At 37.4% G+C, this 6,908-nt stretch overlaps 1 pseudogene; it reads left to right on the top strand.

Moving 5' to 3' along the window:
• The first annotated feature begins 634 nt into the window (after positions 1–634).
• LOC134254269 (uncharacterized) lies at positions 635–6,260 on the top strand (annotated as a pseudogene).
• Positions 6,261–6,908: the final 648 nt, after the last annotated feature.

Raw genomic sequence — 6,908 nt, forward strand, 5'->3', positions numbered from 1 at the left:
TGTTAGTAAATGTCATAAAAAAGTTAACATAATGTAAAAGAAAGTTGTCGGAATGTAATAGTAGTGTGTGTAAATGTCATAAAGAGTTGACCTAATGTAAAGGAAAGTTGAGATAATGCAATAGTAGTGTTAGTAAATGTCACAAAGAGATGACATAATGTAATGGAAGGTTTAGACAATGCAATAGTATCCTCAGTGACGTCACGTGATTGAGCGCAGCAGCGGGGTTCTTTTCATGCCAGACTTTGGCCGGAGAAGACGCGCTTGTACCGAGATAAGAAACAAAGAAGTGCAGGAGAGGTAAATATATATTTATTTTTTTTTTAAAATAATGGGGAACCTTGGTGGTTCTAAGCCTTGGTGGCTATTGTGAATGCCTTGGTGGCATAGGGAACATATAAAGTTAAAAAAATGAAGCCTTGGTGGCTAAGAGCCTTGGTGGCATTGGGGCCGGGTCGGCCATTGTTTGATTGGCTTTACTAGTTTGGTGGCTATAGAATAAAAATTCTATTAGTAGTATTAGTGTGCGATATGTTTTTGCATGTTTTGGATGGCACATGATGCAGTCAAGAAAACACTGGGAAAACAAAGATTATTAACTTAAACAGGATTCAGTGGCTAGAGCAAATAGATAATGCGATCTGTTGACCATTCCTTTGAGGTGTCGGGTTTCAGTGCGCCAGTGCACGTGTGCTATTATCTCGATCAGGAAATTGTTGGGTGTAATGTTTATAGTCTGTACTAATGGCTTCTTAATCAGTTTGTTAAGTGTAATAATTCGAAGCATTTTATCAAGAGATCTTTATTATTCATAATTATAACAAGATGTGGAATTTGTTTGAGACAATTTTATTATTGGAAAGTGCTTAATTTTAGTAATATATTATTTCAGATGCCACCCGTTGTTTTAAAACGGAGACATAGTATGAAAGGGAAGAATATTATTCCCATTGTAAGAAAGATGAAGGCAACGGGAAGAGTAACGTCGTTTGCGAGAATAAAAAGTACTACATCCATGGAAGACATGCCCCGCGGGGAACTGATTTCTGCTTTTCGCGAACTTACTGGGGAGGACGAAAAGGAAATACTAGATATGGCGCAGAAGGAAGCGACAGAGGCGAACCTTCGACATCTATTACATATACAATCATTCAGGCCAATGAGGTTGGCCAGCCGGCCTCCCAGACCTTGCAACGTTTGGTAAGTGTTTGTAGAGATAAGATGGTCATTGCTGCGTGCGTTCCAGCAGCCGACGAGATCTCCTGTGATACTTGTTATCAGTATTCCGGAGAGAATTCTTGATGTTGGTTTTGATATTAGATACAACCGGAAGTTATTTTAGTAAATAGAAAGTAGTAACGAAAATTCAATGTTTTACTTGTATTTGTGTGACTACTAGCAGGGCAGATATGGGACAGTTGATTAAAGTTTGATTTATTTATTAGGAAACGGAAGACGCTGTAAACGAAGAGCGTAATGATGAGGTGCCTCAGACTAAAAAAGCAAAAGTCTCATCGGCAAGTACAACTACCACCCAGACGACCGAGAAAGAAGTTGAAGCAATAAAAGAAAAGGTGAGGCTTTTGGCCAACCAAAACAGCCCCAGTGAGGCCCTCATTCTATTAGCCTTGGATGAGTTGGCCAAAACGTCTAGATCGGCAAAAATTGATGATGCTGATATATATGAAGAACTGTATAGACAAGCCTCGAGAAATCAGGGGAAAATTAACCTCGTTACTTTAGTCTTAAGTGTCATGGGGGGTAAAGCCTCGGATGTGGTGGGAAAAGCATTGGTAAAATCTAAAAAAAGAACAAGAGGAGACTAAGGAATCGGACAAAGAGAAGAAATCGTCTTCCTCTCCCTTTCACAATTTGTACTCTTCATTCCCACCCATGCCATTAATGATGCCCTACCAACCCCAGGGGTATAATTATGGATATATGTTTAATCCGAGTTATCAGGGTTATAGGCCAAGGCATAGGGGGCGACTGAACCAGGGTGGGTCAAAACCAATAGGACCATGCCTTTATTGCGGGTCTATGGGCCATCTCATCAAGGATTGTATGAAGTTTAAGGCGATGAAGCAAAACAAGTAGTTTAAATGAAGCAAGTGTGAAATCTTTTTCCAGACTGAACAATTACTTTCTTTTGTATTTGTTAGTGATACATGAAATATCACATGTAGAAGATTTGTCAGTTTTAAAGAACATTTGTCATTTATGTTATTAGATAATTAGTGTAGTGGTTTCATTTTAATAAAAGACATTAATAATAAACTTATGAGACTTGTAATCAGTTAAATGTTTTATTTTAATAAATTACATCAGTAGTAAAAGACTTCCTTTATCAGCTCAGAGAGACTAATTCTCTTGTGGACTTTGTTCACATGAGCTGCTAAAGTGGGGTTTTCTTTCACCTTAGAGTACCTCATGTAGGTTTAATGTATCTACATGGATATTGTTTTGTAGGTAACTGTTACGTGTAGTCCAGTTCTTCCAAATTGGGAACAAGATATACAATTTTGTCTAGATCAGGAATTGGATGACATTCGCCAAAAACCTACATGGGTAAAACTAGGGGAAAGAAATCCCTCCTTGGCAGCTCAAAGAGAATTGGCAGAAATACAATTAAGAGATCCGGTACACTTTGTGTCAGGACAACTTCATGAGTCTGCTACCCATTGGGATAATCTCTTAAAGAACTGCACGACAGATCAATCAACCTTAGTGTCTAATTGGTTAAAAGATTGAGTAGATATACATCCTTTCTTTCGGGCATTTAAAGGAAATTTTAAAGGACAATCATTTAGTTCTGAGAAACCTCTAAAACAGAATTTTCAAAATTCAAGTCATTGTAAAAACTTCGTTCCATTCATAAAATCCCAATTATTAGAGAAGATAAAAAATGGTTCCTTGCGTGTGAAAGGGAAGTTGGGTCAATGTGAAATGCCTCACATTGTGATGCCATTAACTATTGAACCCTCAAAACCTCGCTTATGTCATGACGAGCGATATTTGAACCTTTGGATTAAAGACAATCCATTTCAACTGGAAACACTGAAACACGCTCACCGTCTCATCCAAAGTAAAGATGAAATGTTTTGCTGTGATGAGAAATCTGGGTATGATCATGTGAGGTTGCATTGTAATTCACAAACATATTTTGGTGTTCAATTTGCTGGTTGGGTATTTGTCCATACTACCTTGCCTTTTGGGTGGAAGGCCTCACCTTTCATTTATCAAACAATAGGGATGCAAGTAACAAATTATTTTAGAAATTTGAGAATTGCAACACTACAGTACATTGATGATAGATTTTTTGTATGTCCTAGGGATGGGAAAAATGATCAAGTTATTCGAACAGTGGTAATTGTTTTGGAGACTCTTTCTAGGTTAGGATATACTCTAGCTTTGGATAAGTGTCAATTGCTCCCATCAACGAAAGTGAAATACTTGGGGTTTGTGATTGATTCTGAAAGGCAGGCATATGTTTTACCAGAGCAAAAACTAGCATCATTTATCAGTTTGCGTGAAAAGATTCTAAATGCAGATAAAGTAGATTTGACTACTTTGCAGCGTTTTGCTGGAAAATATATCTCCATGAATCTTGCGATTCCAGCTGCAAAGTTGTACACTAGGGAAGTCAATCATGCAATCTCAAAATGTCGAAGAAATAGTAAGGCTATTCAGATAGATGAATTTCTTAGGGAGGAGATTGAACATTGGAGATTTTTGGATAATTGGGAAGGTTGTGTTAGGTGGCGTTCAGAGAAGCATGATCAGCTTTATTTAGCAACAGATGCTTCATCTTTTCGTTATGGGGTTACAGTTTTGTCTTGAAACCTAAAAGGTGTTGCTTTTGGCGACTTTTGGGAGGAAGGGGACAACAGGCCCATACATTTAAAGGAAGCTGAGGCATTACTTAAGGCTGTTTGGTCATTAGGATTAGAAATTAAAAATCACAGGTTAGATATTTTAACTGATAATAAAGCTGTACTATACTCTTGGCAGAACCAAGGTAGTAGGAATAGAGAGCTTAATTGTATAATGAAACAGATATTTCAGTATGTGTTTGAACATAACATTGAACTGAATCTGGAATATGTTCCATCGAAAGAAAATTTGGCAGATGAACCATCCCGCTTGGTAGATGTTCAGGATACAATGTTAAGTAGCGACACATGGGGAAAAGTTGAGTGTTTGTATGGTCCTCATACAATAGACTTAATGGCTTGCGACTCTTACGCTATGCTAGATGGAGTAGGTCAACCATTAAGGCATTTCACTCGACACCCATCTCCAAGGAGTGCGGGAGTGAATGTATTTGCTCAGGATATTTATTCTGAGGAGAATCCCTATGTCTTTCCCCCATTTGCTCTTATCTTTCCCATATTAAAGTTACTAAAGGAGCAGAGAGTTAGGGTTTGTACTTTCATAGTACCAAAATTTCAGCCTACCCCACTTTGGGAAGCTTTCCTTCAGAGATATGCAAAACACTCTGTGTGTATTGGTGTAAAGGGTTCCGTAAATGTGTTGCGTTTCCCGTCAAAGAAAGGTTATAGTTTAAATAGCGAGGGGTTAAAGTGGGATTTATATGCACATCGTTTAACATTTTCCTGATTTGTTTCAGGATGAGAGGGATATTGACCTGGGTGCAATAGATGAAAGGCTTAGAACACTTCATCAACAGCAGCAATCAAAACAGTCCATTAGAAAGAGAAATAGCTTAGAACAGAAATTCATTGGATTTCTCCATGCACTTCCACACTCCCCATCAGTTATTGAGGCATCTCCAAAAGATGTTTGTAGATTCTTAGTATGGTGTGATAGCTCTGGAAAAACAAAACTTCATAAAAATGATTGCTATTTTATTGGACAGAATAGATGTGATATATGCGATTGTAAGACTGTACAGTCTTCTAATACTTTAGCGGTTATGGTTACTCAGTTAGGGCATATTTTCAGAAAATATGGCAAAGGGGGCACTTGGAATGATATTTTAAATCTCGGGAATCCTGTTTTTTCTCCTTTGGTAAAAGAATATGTTACAGCTGTAAAAGAGGAACAAGCAAAAGCAAGGATCTTGCCTAAGCAAATAAAACCTATGTTTATAGGAAAAGTTAGGTCTATAGCTTCGCTTATAGAAGATCAATTGAAATGTTCGGATTACCATTGTTCTTAAAGAGAGCAATATACTTTGATACGGGATCAAGCAATGTTTAAGCTACAGTTCTTTGCGGGTGATAGGGCATCCGATATTTCAAATATTCTGGTACAAGAAGTGAAAGAGTTACCAGATAAATCTGGCTATGTTTTCAGTCATACATATAGTAAAACTTTGAGGGGTGGCGATGGGAAGAGTAATTTGTTTATCATTAAAAGATGTAAAGATACCTTAATTTGCTCCATATCTGCTCTGGAACAATATTTCGCATTGACCTCAAAATTAGGTTTAAACTTATCAACAGGATATCTTTTTCGTCTAGTGACAGAGGGTGGGAAAGTTCTTGATGCACCCGTTACATATTCTGCTATATACGAGCGTTTAAAATTTTATCTTCAAACTTTGGGAATAGATGGCGGTGAAACACCGCATAGTTTACGGTCTGGTTGTGCAGTCACGTTGGCAATGGGTGGGGAAAGTGTACAGCAAGATAGTGTCATGTCTCACATAGGTTGGTCAGGTGCAAAAATGGCTGATTATTACTCGAGAGCAACTCAACTGAATGATGCATGTTGCACGGCTGAAAAACTGTCTTTGTTAGTTTCAGACAATGAAGTAGAAAACATTTTTAAGCAATTTTGGGATTTTTCGAACTTCAAAAATCCATTTATGGAATGATAAAGGACTCTGCTGATAATGTTTATGTGTATAACTTTGGATATTATTGTGATGTTTCTTAATAAACATGATAAACGACACTACTTTTAGTTTTCTTTACGAGTATTGGGAAGAAGTGCGTGTCGTAACAGTATGGACCTGGTGTTGGAGATCTGGAGTTGATCCATTTTTGACCCAATACTTAATAGAGCTGCGGAGTGAATTAGAATAAGTAAAGAAACCGAGGATATGTGATTATCCTCAGTGACGTCACGTGATTGAGCGCAGCAGCGGGGTTCTTTTCATGCCAGATTGGTAGGGATAGACGTCAAATTTAAAGAGAAGGTACAACTGTAGGTAATTCGGTTATTTTCCCACCCACCCACCCGAATATCTGTAGATTCACTCTGTAGTTCGATCTCATTTTTGACCCAATACTTAATAGAGCTGCGGAGTGAATAAGAATAAGTAAAGAAACTGAGGATATGTAATTAGTGTGGGTTAATGTCATAAAGAGTTGACATAATGTAATGGAAGGTTGAGACAATGCAATAGTAGTGTGGGTTAATGCCATAAAGAGTTGACGTAATGTAATGGAAAGTTGAGACAATGCAATAATAGTCTGGGTTAATGTCATAAAGAGTTGACCTAATGTAAAGGAAAGTTGACACAATGCAATAGAAGTGCGAGTAAATGTCATAAAGAGTTGACATAATGTAATGGAACGTTGACACAATGTAATCGCAGTGTTCTGCTATAACGCAGTGATGGCGTTCCATAGAACAGAATGATTAAAAGTGGTATCGAGAAAATAGATTACTCGATGCCATTTAAATTCATCTCGTCTTGCAACTTTTTCTGGTGTTGCTAAAAGCGGAACGGAAAAACAATATAAAAGCATTTTAAAGATTCATTTTAAAAAGTTATTTTATTTTTTCATTGCTGCATGATATACAATTCATATTGCTCACTAAGATTTTTTTGCATGCCTCTCTATACCATTGTCATTTACTTATATTAGAAATTCAGATTATGAGTAACGTATTTCGAACTCGGCCTATGGCGCTTCTTATCCTAATGTTTCAAA

This window comes from Saccostrea cucullata, unplaced genomic scaffold (assembly GCF_032062105.1).
Source record: "Saccostrea cucullata isolate Sc308-1 unplaced genomic scaffold, CSIRO_AGI_Scuc_v1 ctg6691, whole genome shotgun sequence".
NCBI lineage: Eukaryota > Metazoa > Mollusca > Bivalvia > Ostreida > Ostreidae > Saccostrea > Saccostrea cuccullata.